Consider the following 18,955-nt stretch of genomic DNA (forward strand, 5'->3'; position numbering starts at 1 on the left):
TAAACCCAATAGGGCTGTTCTGCCCCCAATAAGGATTAATTATATCTTAGTTGGGATCAAGTACAGGTACTGTTTCATTATTACAGCAAGAAAGGAAATCATTTTTTAAAAAAATTTACTTGCTTATAATGAAGTCCATGGGAGATGGCCTTTCCATAATTCTGAACTTTCTGGATAATGGGTTTCTGGATAAGGGATCCCCTACCTGTACTTCATCTTTTAGAGGGGAACTCCATCCAAGATGTTTTTTTTTTCTTTTACATAATAAAAGAAAATGTAATTTGAAACAACATTTTCAATAGACTGAAAGTTATATGTACATTTTATTGCAGATAAATAAGGGCAAGAGAAAACATGAAGGTTTAGTTGCCCTTTAACAGAGAAGCACTGAGTTATTCTGTATCTGTCCCGCAGAATGATCCCAAGCGCAGCTTTATCACATAAATGGCAGGTTGAGAAAATACCGCTGCGGCCAAGGATCCGCGGCCTATGAATTATGCAATATGTCATTTATTTGGTATTGATCCTGTAGATTGGGCTGCCCAGATTCTCCTGAATATTTAATATCTGTCAGATGCTCAGAAGTGCGAATCAGCAAAAATGCTGAAAATATGGAAAAACTCCGGGTGAAAAGAGTCGCCAATAAATGCGCGGAGGCAGCGACACGGTGTGTGACAAGGGGACAAAACTTAAACAGAAGTAATGACTATAGCAATGGGAACGCCGGTGTCTTATAACCGGTTCCCTGGGACCGACGCACGCGAGGTGGCAATAATAAGGTTTAGCTTTCATCTTTAGATACTAAGAAGGGGTGTAATAATTGGTTTTAGGCTCCATCCAGGAGGTGAGTTTCCTATTCGTAAACTGTGATAAACGTCACCGGTGATGGTGCCCATAGCAACCAATCAGAGCTTTACTTTTGTTGTCTAAATTGTAGGTGACTGTTCAAATTTAATTGCTGGTTGGTTGCTATGGGCACCATCACCATCAGACTATAATAATTATGCCCCTTACTCTAAAGGTGGCCATACGCGTTACAATTATGATCTTTCCTGCGACCAGTAGTTGTTGTTATACTCCACTATATGGAGGTAGAAACAGGTAGATTCAGCCCTAAACATTTGCCTTTGCTCGGGCACCTTCAATGGCTCCTGATAAAAATCTTTTGTCCCACCCGATCGATCAATATCCAAGGGTTTTGGGATATTGGTCGCTTTTTCAATTCACCATACACGTAAACCTCGTTTCATACGATAATATCGGTGTGTGTATGGCCTGCTTTACTCTAAAGTGTACAAGTACAGCTCCTCCTGTACAAGTGGACCCTGTCCAATCGAGATATGGCCAATTTCAGGCCAGATGTTGGTCGGGCAGACCCATCATTGGTGCGATAAGCTGCCAAATCAGTCCAAGGGACCGATATCGGCAGCTAGAATTGGCCCTTGTATGGGAACCTTAACTCTCACTCCTAGAGCAAGCTATTACAAAACTATCCTCAACTATCTTCACCTACTTGGCCTACCCCCTCCCAGACTCTGAGTACCATCTACCTCCTCCAACAGGTGGGATACGAATAGGCCGAGAACACGTTGGCTTCCCCATGAAGGACTAGGACCATGAAATCTCCTGGCTAATTACTGAACTGCCAGGAAAATACTTTAAGAATAACATAATCTTAGGGGACTGACCGAATAAAGGGTTACTAAACTTTCAGTCCACCAAAACATGCACAGGATATGCAGAATAGCAATTTCAAGTGCAGAACCCAAAATATTTGCAAAATTGTGCACACATAAATGCTATTCACAAAGATACTTGAGCCAATATATACACATACATTTAGTGTCGATTAATGGTTCAGTTTAGTCAGACAAACTGCATTAAATTATATAAGGGACTGTGGCTGTGGGATAGCAGGTATAGTAGGGAGAGATGGCGCCTATAGTAGCAGTGGGATAATAGCCTCTGGGAAGGGACTGGGGCTGTGGGATAGCAGGTATAGTAGGGAGAGATGGTGCCTATAGTACCAGTGGGGGGATAATAGCCTCTGGGAAGGGACTGTGGCTGTGGGATAGTAGGTATAGTAGGGAGAGATGGTGCCTATAGTAGCAGTGGGGGGATAATAGCCCCTGGGAAGGGACTGGGGCTGTGGGATAGCAGGTATAGTAGGGAGAGATGGTGCCTATAGTAGCAGTGGGATAATAGCCTCTGGGAAGGGACTGGGGCTGTGGGATAGCAGGTATAGTAGGGAGAGATGGTGCCTATAGTAGCAGTGGGGGGATAATAGCCCCTGGGAAGGGACTGTGGCTGTGGGATAGCAGGTATAGTAGGGAGAGATGGTGCCTATAGTAGCAGTGGGGGGATAATAGCCTCTGGGAAGGGACTGGGGCTGTGGGATAGCAGGTATAGTAGGGAGAGATGGTGCCTATAGTAGCAGTGGGATAATAGCCTCTGGGAAGGGACTGGGGCTGTGGGATAGCAGGTATAGTAGGGAGAGATGGTGCCTATATTAGCAGTGGGGGGATAATAGCCTCTGGGAAGGGACTGGGGCTGTGGGATAGCAGGTATAGTAGGGAGAGATGGTGCCTATAGTAGCAGTGGGGGGATAATAGCCTCTGGGAAGGGACTGGGGCTGTGGGATAGCAGGTATAGTAGGGAGAGATGGTGCCTATAGTAGCAGTGGGGGGATAATAGCCTCTGGGAAGGGACTGGGGCTGTGGGATAGCAGGTATAGTAGGGAGAGCTGGTGCCTATATTAGTTTAAGAGCTGCAATAAAACTACGAAAACATGTGATTTGCCTATTGCTTCAGAATATCTCAGAAAGTAGTTGATCATACATTAGAATTCATAAAATACAAATTGGATTATTGTACTGCAGATATAAAATGATTGATTTATATAGAGTTGTCTAAATACATTCAGCCGAGGATACTAAATCAATGACAATAAAAGAAAAAAATGAATCTGCACTTTGGGATTTATTGCATAGGATTTATGGACGCGCATACAGCATATTTCCAAGAATAATACATTTTGATTATAAAGCAAAAGAACGCAGTGGGAACCATCTCTGCCGGGACTCGAACCCGGAACCTCTGGATTAGAAGTCCAGCGCGCTCGTCCATTGCGCCACAGAGACCTCACCGCACGCTCAGCATCAGCACCAGCTCTGAAAAAGAACATACCTTCTGCATCCTCAGCATCATTTCTGCATCATCTCTGCATCCCCCCTTCTCCCAGGGAATGCTGGAAAAGCAGGATGCTGGAATGCACCGTCGGCACCACGTGCTGGCACTCGCCGGCTGCAGGATTGGTATGTAAGGGGAGGAAGGGGTTAACTGGGTATGCAGGAGCATCCCCCTAACAAGGCAAGGCACATAGGCTGATAGCAGGGGGAGGCAGAAAAGGCGGAGCGGAGCAGCGGATGCTGATGCGAGAGGATACAGGCAGAGACATCAGACTGACAGCTCATCCATATGGAAGGGATTGTAGGGGGGGAGGGAATGTGCTGGGGAATCTGAGGATAAATGTATGCGCTGCGCTCTCATACATGCCCTGTAGGGAGGGGAGACATGGCTGAAACACTGGCACATTGGGGGGAGAGAGGGAGAGGCAGCGAGGGAGAGAGACCACATAGCAGAGCATCACACTACACTGACATAGGGCAGCAATACTGTGTATATCCAGCTACAGTCACTCGGTTCCTTATACGTCTCAATATAAAGGCATAGTGAGACAGCCATGCATGCCTAGTAAGCCCTCACTGTGTATAGAGCAATGATAGACTCCTGCCATGGCATGCAATAGGGGGAACACAGGGGGCATTCAGAATGTATAAATACCTCCTATATAGAGGATATACTGAGAGGATGCACAGTACAAGGTACAATATAAGATATAACATGCATATACAGTATAACCTAAGGTAGAATAGAGTGAATTGTAGTACACAGAGGAAACATTCAGAACCCAGTAATATAGGGTTAATACACACAACACAAGGAGGATGATACAGACAAAGAGAGTGATATATATATATATATAGTATATGGAGAACAGTATAATAAAGAGAGGGGAGACAGGGTAGATATAAATAGGAGACACTGTGTAATACAGAAAGGGGAGGTAGGAGGGCAGTGCTGGGCTCCTGACTTTAATTCTGACCAAGACATCATCTACCTGGTGTTTGTATATTTTCTGGGGGTTTCCTCCTCATACCCCTCCTACACCTGTATGCAAACACCCAGACACGTTCATTGGCTCCTAAAAAAGCTCTTTAAATGGGGGACTAAATGTATTAGGAGTTGCCACTGGTATACCAGATACAAATCCTGGTGGGCCCTGGTCTAGTTGGGCCCCCTACTAGTTCATCTGTTAACCTGCCTGCATGAAGGTAGCAATGAGCAAGCTGGTCGGTGGGGTTGGGTTGGAATGCCTTAAATGGGGGAGACCTACAGCAGTAGGTGTGGGGTGCAGCGTGCATTTAGAAGGGAAGATCTAAGGTGGTCGGAGTGATCAGATGGGCCCTAGAGGTTGTGTTCCAAGTGGGCCCACAGTTGTCAGCAAATAAATGTGGATAACTTTGAAGGTCTGGATACTGTTATAGGAGGTCTGGGCGTTATAGGGCGTCTGGGTGTTATAGGGCGTCTGGGCGTTATAGGGTGTCTGGGTGTTATAGGGCGTCTGGGCGTTATAGGGCGTCTGGGTGTTATAGGGCTTCTGGGCTATGGCGGGCAGAAAGCAGCTACCAGAGGTTAATGGGCTTGATACTCATATTGTAAACAGGTAGATGCCTGGTATTCTTTTAATCTATAAAGAGGGGAAGTGATGGCTGCCTAAGTGTCTGCACTTCAGAGATAAGAGGTCAAAATAAAGAAGTCAAATTCTGTATCTACTGTGAGCACCCAAAGACTTAACTTCCAACCTTCACCTCTAAAATGGAACACATGCCATGCTGAAATCTCTGCAGGTCCAAGTCGAGTGCAATACTTAGACCAAAATGTGAGTCTGATTGTGAAGGACATGTCACATGCACTGTAATGGTTAAGTTGAGCTCAGGAGAGGAGGTTAGGAGAGTAGACAGCTAGAGCAGAGTTTCTATGGGAACCAGCAATGCCATCTCATCACTGCTAGACTGGAGGGCGTGTTTTGTTGTGATATCATTCCAACTTGCAGCTAAGCAGTAAAGTGTGACTGCACAGGTCACATGGCTGTGGCACCCTGGGAAATGAAGAATATGGGTAGCCCCATGTGAAATTTCAAAATTAAATATAAAAATATATTTTTTGTGTGTGTGTGTGTGGGGGGGGGGGGGTTACATGTCCTTTTAGCATCTCCAAGTTTTTCATGAATGAGATAGAGCTAACTGGGAGGCGACGGTTGGCTTTGCACCCAAGGCTATACTGAAAGAGATGACACCATTTTATACACAAGTGTCAAATGCTTATGTGGGGGGGGGGGGGGTGAAAAAACCCAAAATTATGGGCTGGAATGGACTTGGCTGCCTTCAGGGTCTGAATTGTCAATCTTAATGTTCTAAAACAGACCCAGATTGGAGGCCCCGGTGATGCTGAGAGGCTGGTGGGACTTAGAGAGGAGGTTCAGAAGGCACAGTCAATATAACAGCACTAAAGGGAGAGAATGAAACAGAAATAAAAGGAACTGGTACAACTATATATAGTTTCCATGCAGACGAGCTAAGCAAAGTGGTTGCACCTCGGGGTTTCTCTCTCTGCTATGACAGCCATGATTATTATAGGATAAATAGGAGTATGAATGTGCACACACATTGCACTCTAACCAGTAACACTTTCAGGCAATATGGAGTTTCTGTAGGGGGTACGTTACACTGAGTGTGCCGACCAGTATAGAGCCCCTAGTTGTGAGGAGGAACCTACCTGTTGGGGGAGGGAGTGTCTTTATAGTAGATGTACGGTACAGTGGACTATTTTTTTTGCATATTTTCATTGCACAGGATAGTGAATTTAGCATTTTTTTTGGGTGCAATTTACACCTGTGATACAAGGGTCAGCACTCAGGGGGGACTTAGGTGGGGTCCTACCGAATATTCAGCGGCATGCAATCAGCAGCATACTAAGGGATAGGTAGGGGTGGGGTATACATTCCGCCCTGCCTGCCTTTCTTGGATGGAGCGGTGCCTCCATTTCAGAGTGCAGAGACCTGCGACTAGTCCTTTAAATGATGACTGTGAGGAGGGGTGTGGGGGAACATGTAGGTCCCCCTACCGGTACCCCTAAACACAGGGCTGCTCTTGCCTTAGATGGCAGTGAGCAGCCAGTTACCAGGTGCGGCAAAAAGCCATCTCTGGTAACTTTAAAGGACATGTAAACCCCACAAACAAAAATGTAATCAGTGAACAGTCTCTTTGAAACCTTTCAATACCTGCCAGACTGGTTGTGCAGATGTTAATAGTAAGGCTGGGTGTCCCCTTAATCACTTAGATTTCCTTCTCCTCCTGTAACCCACTCGCCCCCTCCCTCAGGTATTTGCTTTGACTACTGACTTGCCAGACATGCTCAGTTGGTCTAAGCTCAGGTTCCTAAACACGCCCTCCAGTCTAGCAGCCAGTGAAGAGATTACATTGCTGGTTCCCATAGAAACTCAGCTCAAGCTGTCTGCTTCAGTTTTTTTCTCCTAACCTCCTCTCCTGAGCTCAGCTCAAACAAAGCAGAAATTTTATCAGACAGTTCTGTGTGAGCCTGTATTCTTGATGCAATGTATGCTGAATAAGGGTCTGTGTGTGTATGCTGTTTGCAGATTTAAATGTATCTGATTATGTATCAGAGGGAAAATGGCCACCGGGTGAAAGCTGCTATTTGCTTTAGGAAAATGTGATGGTGCTGGCAAGCAGAGGGGATATATGCAGTACAAATAAAGCCATTAGGGTGGGGGAGACGGGCCCAACTGATAAACCGGTACATTGTAGGCAAATGTAGGCTTTACATTTTGGTTTTTTTAAATAAAAATTTTGCTCTGCTACATTAGTGCAAATTAGTGCTATCTGCACTAGCATTGCGGCCCCCTCTGGACCCGCTCCAACACTAAAGCGCGAAGTGGGAGAGAGGGGGCTCCACTGCCAACACATTATAGAGCAGTAGGAAGCCCACAACAGACCCTGTCCTTACCACCTGCCCTATGGCCACAATAGATATCAGCATCGAGTTATAATGTCAGATGAGCCACTATGATAGCCCCCAGACCAGCAAGCCTCATTGCTCACCCCCCAGCTGCTCCCAATATTGTACTTTACCAGCTGGAGAGCACTGATATACTGTAATACGGGGTTCAGCAGGGAGTGAGTTGAATAAAGAGAGCTTGGGCCTTGTGTGAACCCACAGAACTAATGATGAATGGGCAGAGCAGCAATATATATATATATATATATATATATATATAAGATATATCAGACTTATATTAGGACCTTGACGGCTAAGTGGATTTTCTTTGTGGTAAAACATAAGGGGTTCTTTGCCTAAATGGTAAAAGAATGGGGTGCCAGTATGTACCTCGGGGGTCAGTATGTCAGTAGGGGCCCAGACGCCAGTGGAATAATTACGAGGGGGGGAGACTGTTGCAATGCCACTGTGCTTAGGGATCACTTTTCCAATATGCTCCAATATCTTCAGGGACATTTTACTTATGTGTTGAGGCCTAAAACTGGGACCCCTCATTGTTTAGAGTGGATCCCCTATGATCCCCTTTAATAATGTGAAGTGTCTTCCTATGATAAAATAAGTTCTAATCATTACGGATGCACCAAATCCACTCTTTTTGGGTTCGGCTGAACCCCGATTCCTTTCGTAAAGATTTAGCAACAATAATTTGCAACTGGTCTTCATTTTTTATAGTGTGTGGGTTTTTTTTTTTATTATTTTGCTTTTTGTTCAGCAGCTCTCCAGTTTGGAATTTTAGCTGCAATCTGGTCGCTAGGGTCCAAATTACCCTGGCAACCAATCAGTGATGTGAGTGAAACATTGGAATATGAATAGGAGAGGGCCTGAATAGAAAGACAAGTAATAAAATATAACAATAACAATAATATTGTAGCCCTACAGAACAATAGTTTGTTGGCTTCTGGGGTCAGTGACCCCCTCATTTGAAAGCTGTAAAGAGTTGGGGAAAAAATGAATTTGTATTGGGTGTGGCCAGGCCCTTGGATTCGGCCGGATCGGAATCCTGACGAAAAAAGCAAAATCTTGGCCTAAACCCTAACCGAATCCTGGATTTAGCACATCCCCAATAATTATGAGATATATATTTGGTTCTTAACCAGTTTTTGGGTTACAAAATGTTTTCTAAGCACTTGTGCAGTTTACTTTATTTTTTTCTGTTTCAAAACTATTAAGCTGTTTAGTAACTGCTACTAATACATTATGTAACAACAGCGCCCCCTGCTGGTCAGTTCCTGTAACTATACAGTCAGTGATAAGAAAACAGAGAAGGGTTCTGGTGTTGCTCTGTGGTAGCCGCATTTTGCAATTTTTCAAGTAAAAGATATATTTTGGTTAAAAGGAACCCATGAAAAACCAAATGGGCTTTATCAGTTCTTTTCCTTAATGTATTATATAATAGTGAAGCCAGAGTGACTGGATCAGCTCTGAAAAGAATGGCATTATTAGTAATAATCAGCATGGTTTAATGAGATAGATAATTTCTGACAAATGAAATAGCTTTTTATGAATAAAGTATGCGGGAACTTAGCCGGCACAATATCACTAAGTGCCAATTATAACTGCTGTATACAAATAAATATTTTACAGGTGTATATTAAATTATTTCAAATAGAAGGGCCTTTATTTAAGGTTTTCAGTTTTTACTGTATTCCTATTTTATTGCCTGTAGTAAAAATGACCACAAGGCCTTTACCAGTGATCCCCAACCAGTGGCTCTGGGGCAACATGTTGCTCCCCAACCCCTTGGATGTTGCTCTCAGTGCCCCCAAACCAGGGAGTTATTTTTGAATTCCTGACTTGGGGGCAAGTTTTGGTTGAATAAAAACAAGATTTCCTACCAAATAAAGCCCCTGTAAGCTGATAGGGTGCATAGAGGCCCCTAATAGCCAATCACAGCCCTTATTTGGCTCCTCCATGAACTTTTACATAGTAACATAGTAACATAGTAAGTTGGGTTGAAAAAAGACATACGTCCATCAAGTTCAACCATAATGCCTATATATAACCTGCCTAACTACTAGTTGATCCAGAGGAAGGCAAAAAACCCCATCTGAAGCCTCTCTAATTTGCCGCAGAGGGGAAAAAATTCCTTCCTGACTCCAAGATGGCAATCGGACCAGTCCCTGGATCAACTAGTACTAAGAGCTATCTCCCATAACCCTGTATTCCCTCACTTGCTAAGAATCCATCCAGCCCCTTCTTAAAGTTATATAATGTATCAGCCAGCACGACTGATTTAGAAGTGCACTGTTTTATGGTGCTTGTGTTGCTCTCCAAGTCTTTTTACATATGACTGTGGCTCACGAGTAAGAAAGGTTGGGGACCCCTGGCCTATAATTACTATATATATATATATATATATATATACAATTTGAAAAGACACACACTAAAGGGTCATATGCAAGTGTGCTACTTGCATATCATCATTGTGGAAACTCAGCACTGGGAAGCAATACAGTACAATACAGTAAAACAGAAACAGGCTGGAAGGGAGGATTAAGAGAGATTTCCCATGTGCCCGTGACAGTCAGAGACATATACAGTAACTAGGAATTAAAAGTTAAAATATCAGAATAGGAAACAGTTGTGCAGACTTGGTGCAATTAAGGCACGTCCCTCCGGGGCCCTTGTAGCTATAGAAGCAAAACACCGTGCAGCCATGTTGGTTCTTTGTGCTCTCCGTAATTGCTTCTGTTACTAATAGCATGTCGTACACTCGTATCCCTCCTCCCGGGACCCGGACCCCAGCTGCGTGGCCCTGCGCCACCCCTAGCCAATTACTATAATAAAAGAAACAGGGTCTGCGGGGACATTGGCGGCTTCGCTACTGTTTATTTCTGATTCATCCTTAGAGAGCTGGGACCGGCCTGCCCTCGGCAAGTCTCCGAGCTCCCTTCCTCTGTAATTTTCATTTTCCTTCATTAACGTCACACACACACACAGCAGAATTAGCCGGTGTATTAATAAACCCAGGCACAGATGGTAAACAAGTCGCTGACATGATGCAATGCCGAGCGAGGAACTAGTTGCCGTGTATTGTAGAAAGTTTTAGAAGTGCATGTAACATAAACAAATATGGAATTTTATCTTTATTATATTGACAGTAAAATAATCCCTGCCATGAAATCATCAACATCTACTAAAAAAATATGTACAAATTATATAAACCCAATAGCATTGTTTTGCCTATCTTAGTTGGGATCAAGTACAGGTACTGTTTTATTATTACAGAGAAAAGGGAATCATTTAACCATGAAATAAACCCAATAGGGCTGTTCTGCCCCCAATAAGGGGTAATTATATCTTAGTTGGGATCAAGTACAGGTACTGTTTTATTATTACAGAGAAAAGGGAATCATTTAACCATTAAATAAACCCAATAGGGCTGTTCTGCCCCAATAAGGGGTAATTATATCTTAGTTGGGATCAAGTACAAGTACTGTTTTATTATTACAGAGAAAAGGGAATCATTTAACCATGAAATAAACCCAATAGGGCTGTTCTGCCTCCAATAAGGGGTAATTATATCTTAGTTGGGATCAAGTACAGGTACTGTTTTATTATTACAGAGAAAAGGGAATCATTTAACCATGAAATAAACCCAATAGGGCTGTTCTGCCCCAATAAGGGGTAATTATATCTTAGTTGAGATCAAGTACAGGTACTGTTTTATTATTACAGAGAAAAGGGAATCATTTAACCATTAAATAAACCCAATAGGGCTGTTCTGCCCCCAATAAGGGGTAATTATATCTTAGTTGGGATCCAGTACAGGTACTGTTTTATTATTACAGAGAAAAGGGAATCATTTAACCATTAAATAAACCCAATAGGGCTGTTCTGCCCCAATAAGGGGTAATTATATCTTAGTTGGGATCAAGTACAGGTACTGTTTTATTATTACAGAGAAAAGGGAATCATTTAACCATGAAATAAACCCAATAGGGCTGTTCTGCCTCCAATAAGGGGTAATTATATCTTAGTTGGGATCAAGTACAGGTACTGTTTTATTATTACAGAGAAAAGGGAATCATTTAACCATGAAATAAACCCAATAGGGCTGTTCTGCCCCAATAAGGGGTAATTATATCTTAGTTGGGATCAAGTACAGGTACTGTTTTATTATTACAGAGAAAAGGGAATCATTTAACCATTAAATAAACCCAATAGGGCTGTTCTGCCCCCAATAAGGGGTAATTATATCTTAGTTGGGATCAAGTACAGGTACTGTTTTATTATTACAGAGAAAAGGGAATCATTTAACCATTAAATAAACCCAATAGGGCTATTCTGCCCCAATAAGGGGTAATTATATCTTAGTTGGGATCAAGTACAGGTACTGTTTTATTATTACAGAGAAAAAAGAATCATTTAACCATTAAATAAACCCAATAGGGCTGTTCTGCCCCAATAAGGGGTAATTAAATCTTAGTTGGGATCAAGTACAGGTACTGTTTTATTATTACAGAGAAAAAGTCAATGGGAGATGGACTTCCCATAATTCAGAGCATCCTGGATATGCAAATATGTATGCGCACACGCTGGGTCCAAGTTACGCCACAACTTTGGTGGCGGAAAAAAAATTTGCTAAACAGATTTTGTAATTTTGAATTTATATTATGAGGAGTCATTATATGAGCAGACAGTCAAGTTAGGAGCAGAGACTGTTGGTATGCCATGTGTATCGATGCCAAGAAACAGTAAATGGTTCTCTGGCAGCAGTATTTAATATAGACTGTAGGGGGGAAAGACGGGAGTTAGGGAGGCCGGTTAGTAGCAGGTTACAGTAGTCCAGTCGGGACAGGATGAGAGCATGCATGAGCAGCCTAGCTGTTGCAGTAGAAAGAAAGGGATGGATTTTGGCAATATTGCGTAAGAAAAAGTGAAGTTTTTGACAGTGGTGTTAATATGGTCAGAGAAGGAGAGACTGGAGTTAAAGATCACCCCCAGAAAATGTGCCGAATTGACATGGTTGATGAGCGTGCCATCGATAGAGATAGTAAAGGGGGGGTAGGACCAGGCTTATGCGGAAAGATCATTAGTTCACTTTTTGTTAGCTTCAGTTTGAGGTGGCATTGGAATCATAAAGTTAATGTTGAGATAGGCAGATGAATAGACAAAAATCATGACCAAATATATGGCAACTATAAGTTCCTAGAGGTTCAAAGAAATGACAGGTCTCCCTGCAAATGCCTTGCCTACACTAACATGGAAATTACTGCAAGTAAATTACATTACGGCGCAATCACGGAAAATTGTGAATACAGGCAATGTAATTTTGTTGTGGCTATTCCCATTCCAAAACAAAGCTGATAGACCAAAAAAAACCCCTAAAAGAACCAAATTACCATACTTGCTGCATTTCCAAGGTTAATGAAGTGTTAGGCATTTTTGGGGAGATTTGTCCCCCGCGGTGAACTTTTAACTCAGGCGACAAATCTCCCATCAGACCTTTAGACTGAGACCAGTTTTATACTGCAGATGGATCCTCTAGTAGCTCTTCTAGTGCAGTAATTTATTAATTAATATAATATAAATATTATTAATGTTTATATACCACCATCATCTCCCACAGCATTAACAGAATAACAAATATAACAATCACATTTCTCCCCAGTTCATTGGCCAGAGTCCTGATGAAGGGCAGTAAATCTTGACAAATACTGTCTCAGTGTAACGTAGAGTCCAGGTGTTTGCTGCAGAGGTCCTGAAGATGCAGAAGAAAAAGCAGAGCTATATTCAGTTGAATAAACATTTTATTCCTGGTGGTCTAAGTAAGCCAGACCCAACATAGAAAGCTTCCAATAACACTGGGTCCTAAGTAAGGTTTATATCAAGAAAAAGAGTTGATAGACCCTAAAAAACCTAAAAGAACCATATAGTTACTTGTGTTACAATGATGAGTTCTTAGTGTGGAATTTCTGGCAAGGCTTGACAGATAAGCTCAAAGATACCCATCAAAGTGGAGGTCTTTGTTCTCAGTATTAAAGTAGAAACTTTCATGAACATCAGGCTGAGAAGGAAAGTGGCAGTTGATTCCAGCCTATACTGGCCCCAAAATTAAAAAGACTCTTGAAGAAACATCTTAGTGGGTGAGTCCACTTTGCCAATAGCTGCCCACAAAAGCCAGGGAAATGCCAGTAGCTAGATGTGAGTTGGCTCACCTGGGTATTGAATGTTCTCCCTAAAGAGCCACGCATCATTTCCTGTGTCCTACCCAGATCCCACTGGGTTCCAAAGTAATATTTGTTACAGCTTTTGTTGCCTCTACAGTCACAGACAGCTTCATGGATATTGCTTTTGGAGTTTCTTGATATCATTTCTGATCTACTGGAGAGCTGCCCTTTGTAACTGGGCCTACACAATAGGACTTGCATTCCTTATAATTAAGGTCCTGGCTCCCCACCATAGCCTGATCCTTAAACCCAATCAGATCCAGCAAGCTGTTTATAAAGACCATGCCAATGTCTTCATAAACATTTCGTTGAACCACCTCTTTCCAGAATCACGCTTTGTTCCCAGCTGAACTTATCCATGTCTTCTTCTGAAATCTAACCAATCCAGGAGTAACCCCTGGAAAACCTACATGGTGAGTTTATATGGCTTCCTTTTCCTCTGCCGGGTAGGCTTCTTCTTTGTGGAGCAATAAGTCTTTATTTGTGGAAATGACTATAGAGCTCTATACAATTGAAAATAGAGCATCCTTGAAAGAAGCCTTTGCTTCAAGGACAAGGAAACATAGTAGAGAAGTAGAAGCTAATAGCAGGGTTGGCATCCCCAGGGGCGGATTTACAAATCCGGGGGGGGGGGGTGCGAGCGTGCATGCGTGAACTGCAGGGGGGGGGTGCGAGCGCTTGGGGAGCATTGCTCCGTATGGGAACACAAATTTTTAGATCTTTGTGCGGCGGGGCGCCCCCAGGTTTCTGCCAGGCCTTTGTGGCCTCTCCATAAATCTGGGCCTGGGCATCTTAAGAATTCACTGAACCAGCTCAGGCTTGGTACATACCGTAATATAAACTGCCCTGTGCGGGGGACGCTTTTCAAGCCAGTTTATAATCTAAGTGATTACATTGACTCCTATCTGGCTAAGTGTGTCTTACCATCTTTATCCATAGCCTGTAGTAGAATAATAAACCTGGGAACCACACCAGAGTAGGGGGAAACTCTTTAAGCATTGGATATCATTATTTATATTTTATAGTTTTTCCTTCATTTTTCTTCTCTTTTCAATCTTAATATGGGAGTCACTGACCCCGGCAGCCAAAAAAACGATTACTCTGTAAGGCTATAGATTTATTGTTATTGTTACTGTTTATTACTTATCTTGCTATTTAGGCTCTCCTATTACTAGTCCTGTCTCTGTTTCAAACCAGTTCCTGGTTGCTAAGGTAATTTGGTCCCTAGCAACCGGATAGCTGCTGAAATTTCAAACTGGAGTTTTCGTAAAAACAAAAAACTACAAATAATGCAAAATCAAGACCAACTGCAGATCTAATTGGCAGGATTTCTTAACAGAGAGGTACATAAAAACAGAGGTAAGGAGCCAGCAGCCTCTAGGCCTGCCATGTGTGAATGGGGTCCTGGGGTGCTTATGTTACTTATCCAGTCCTCAGTTGTAATGTCTACTAGTCATCAGCTACTAGTGCTGAGGTTGTGTAGACATTCTTCTACAACTAAAGAAACTTATCCATAGACTGGCAGCCCCCAGTTCTCTAGGGGCCTAGGGCAAGCTCCCCAACATGGGGCTCCTATACGGAAAGGCCCACTTCCTCCACTCCAAAATTCTATACTCTATATTCTACAGGGCTCCCTTTTCAAGGGCTTACTTTCCTAATCCAGGGCAGCTGTCCCTATTTTTACCCATTACAGAGCTTTATGGACCAGGTACCCCACAGGTAAAATCCAGCCAGAGAAACAAATCAAGCTCTATTATTTATGACCCTCCTTAAAGAGATACTGATTTTTATGGAGTACTTTTTATTTCTAAATTACACTGTATACACAGCAAATAATTCACTCTGTCATTTAACATGTTATTCTTAAACCATCTATTGTATTTTTTAGCTGTAATATTGGTGTGTAGGTGCCATCTCAGTGCATTGTGCCTGAGTCTGAGCTTTCAGCCAGCGCTACACATTAGAACTGCTTTCAGCTAACCTATTGTTTCTCCTACTCCCATGTAACTGGAGGAGTCCCAAGCTGGACTTGGATTTCTTACTATTGAGTGCTATTCTGATACCTACTGGGAGCTGCTATCTTGCTCCCTTCCCATTGTTCTGCTGATCGGCTGCTGGGGGGGGGGGGGGGATATCACTCCAACTTGCAGCGCAGCAGTAAAGTGTCACTGAGTCTGAGCTTTCAGAAGGAGTCAGCGCTACACATTAGAACTGCTTTCAGCTAACCTATTGTTTCTCCTACTCCCATGTAACTGGAGGAGTCCCAAGCCGGACTTGGATTTCTTACTATTGATTGCTATTCTGATACCTACTGGGAGATGCTATCTTAAGGTGGCCATACGCGTTAAGATCCACTCGGTTGACAGGTAGGTGATATCAGCAGAATTTAGGCTAATTTGGTCGTTTGGCCATGGGGCCAAATGATCAAATTAGAATGCCAGAATAGGCGCAGTCGGTTCGGGGACCATATTAACAAGCTGATGCGGTCCCTGATCCGACTAAATTTTTTAACCTGCCCGATCGATATCTGGTCAATTTCAGGCCAGATATTGGTCGGGCAGGCCCATCATTAGTGCCCCTACACGGGCTGATAAGCTGCCGAGTCGGTCTAAGGGACCAATATTGGCAGCTAGAATCGACCCGTGTATGGCCACCTTTACTCCCTTCCCATTGTTGATCAGTTTCTGGGAGGGGGAGCTCAGCAGTAAAGTGTGACTGAAGTTTAGCAGAGCATAAGTCACATGGCTGTGGCACCCTGGGAAATGAAGAATATGGCTAGCCCCACAACAGAATTCCTTTAACCAGAGCTGCTATCAGAATAACACATGTCCCTCTGTAGCATACAGGTATCTGGAACCTGCTATCCAGAAAGGCCATCTCACAATGACTCAATTTCAATAAAATGATTCTGTGTTTTTTTTTATTACCCTTTTCCTCAGTAATAATAAAACAGTAGTTTGTACTTGATGCCAACTAAGATATAATTACCCCTTATTGGGGGCAGAACAGTCCTATTGGGTTTATTTAATGGTTAAATGATTCCCTTTTCTCTGAAATAATAAAACAGTACCTGTACTTGATCCCAACTAAGATATAATTACCCCTTATTGGGGGCAGAACAGCCCTATTGGGTTCATTTAATGGTTAAATGATTCCCTTTTCTCTGTAATAATAAAACAGTACCTGTACTTGATCCTAACTAAGATATAATTACCCCTTATTGGGGCAGAACAGCCCTATTGGGTTTATTTCATGGTTAAATGATTCCCTTTTCTCTGTAATAATAAAACAGTACCTGTACTTGATCCCAACTAAGATATAATTACCCCTTATTGGGGCAGAACAGCCCTATTGGGTTTATTTCATGGTTAAATGATTCCCTTTTCTCTGTAATAATAAAACAGTACCTGTACTTGATCCCAACTAAGATATAATTACCCCTTATTGGGGGCAGAACAGCCCTATTGGGTTTATTTAATGGTTAAATGATTCCCTTTTCTCTGTAATAATAAAACAGTACCTGTACTTGATCCCAACTAAGATATAATTACCCCTTATTGGGACAGAACAGCCCTATTGGGTTTATTTAATGGTTAAATGATTCCCTTTTCTCTGTAATAATAAAACAGTACCTGTACTTGATCCCAACTAAGATATAATTAATCCTTCTTGGAGGCAAAACAATCCTATTGGGTTTATTTAATGTGTAAATGTTTCTTTAGTAAACATATTGTATAGTCATCCAAATTACATAAAGACCCGTTATCTGTAAAACTCCAGGTCCCAAGTATTCTAGTTAACAGGTCCCACATATTAAAATACTTGTAAGCTCTACGGGGCAGGGACCTCCTTCCCACTGTGTCACATACCACATGCCACTTATATATATATATATATATATATTTATATTTACTGTATTTATTTATTATAACACTTGCCCTCCCTGTGTGTAATTGTGTATTCTGTAAGACTGTACAGCGCTGCGTACCCTTGTGGCGCTTTATAAATAAAGTTACATACAAATACATTCTGGCAATAAGGTACAGGCCAGAAATGGTCTCCACATTGCCCCCTAGTGTCACCACTGGGTAGATGGTAATACACAGTTACATTTAAGGGCTTGTATTGCCTCTTGTCAAATAATATAATTTCCCAGAATCAATATGGTTGGCATACTTCCTTAACACACCTTGTTCTCCAATTACAAACCCTTTTCTGCCCAGAATCCCACCCACTTATTGACAAGGCCAACCCCTTTGGGACGCAGGGGGCAGTTGGGCAGGGTATGAGATGGGGCCGCAGTAGAACAGCAATGAAGGGATTTGAGATAGAATAGAGTAACCCAATACAATGTTGGGCCCAGGATAGAGAATGGGAAGTGGAAAGGGTGACTCTATGGCATGAAGCAGTAAGGTCCTTGACAGCCGCGGAGTCTACATTCTATGGCAGTTTAGTGGTTAAATATAGAAATGTTCCATGGCTATTACTGTATATCATCTATGGCTGCAAACCCTAGCACTAAACTACCTCCCTGATAGAGAGTGAATCAGAAGATGAAATATCTATTCCTTCTCATGAAAAAAAGAAAGTTTTTGGACAGTTTGATGAATCAGAGCTCTAATCCCCATGAATCAATTCCCAAAACACCTTCTCCCCCAGCACTAAATTATATGTCACAGGAAACAATTTATTAGCGGCTGCAGTTTCTGTTACAGAGTGAATAGCCGTTCTATTTATTACACTTTCTGACACACCACTATATTCCTCCTTACTCTCCTCTGAGATTTCCCAGACAGGGTGTATAGTTCTTAGAAACAGAAATTAAGGGGGAAAAAGGCTACAAATGTAGCCAGAGATTTTCAACAGAAGTGCTCTACTGCCATCTTGTGAGCAAATCCCATTACTGCAGCCGGATCCCATTCATACAGCTGCCCAGAGAGCATAGAGATTGGCCAACGCTGCTGCTCACTAGGAACATAGAAATACATAGGGCTCAACTGACACACACGTATCAGCAGAGGCCAGAAATGATACAGCTCCCACTAAATACATATATGCAGAACAGGAATACAGCATACTCACACTTGACCATTTAAACTGAAGGTAAAATTTCTCAAGGTGGTTTTCTAATTACTTTTGAAATTTTACATTCATTATTGTTTATTTTTGTTTGTTTCTTTTCCGTTTCTGAGCTATTTAAGTTTTTATTAACTGCCAATATAATATATTTTGTAACAACAGCGCCACCTGCTGGTCAGTTCCTGTAACTGTACACTCAGAGAGAGATGCCTTCAGAAGGGAAACAGAGAAGGGTTCTGATTAGTCCTGAGCGAGTCTGTCCCATTTTGCTTTGCTAAAAAAATGTTTTAAATGTATGAATATGCATTGAAGTCAATGGGTGTTTTTTCACGACAAAACCTGGCAAAAAATGTATCACTAATTCTGATGCTGCTCTGCTCAGGAAGGGCATTAGAAGCCTCGGATGCCCTTTCCCATCTTCTTCCTGAGCAGAGCAACATCAGAACCCTTCTCTGTTTCCCTTCTGAAGGCATATCTCTCTGTCTTACTATACAGTTACAGGAACT

At 42.4% G+C, this 18,955-nt stretch overlaps 1 non-coding gene across 1 annotated transcript; it reads right to left on the reverse strand.

Annotated features, from left to right (window-relative positions):
- Window positions 1–3,066: 3,066 nt before the first annotated feature.
- Window positions 3,067–3,140, reverse strand: trnar-ucu. The gene has a single exon. It is a non-coding gene; the product is annotated as a tRNA-Arg (tRNA).
- Between the last annotated feature and the right edge of the window lie 15,815 nt (window positions 3,141–18,955).

Source organism: Xenopus tropicalis, chromosome 8 (assembly GCF_000004195.4).
Source record: "Xenopus tropicalis strain Nigerian chromosome 8, UCB_Xtro_10.0, whole genome shotgun sequence".
In the NCBI taxonomy this organism is placed as follows: Eukaryota; Metazoa; Chordata; class Amphibia; order Anura; family Pipidae; genus Xenopus; species Xenopus tropicalis.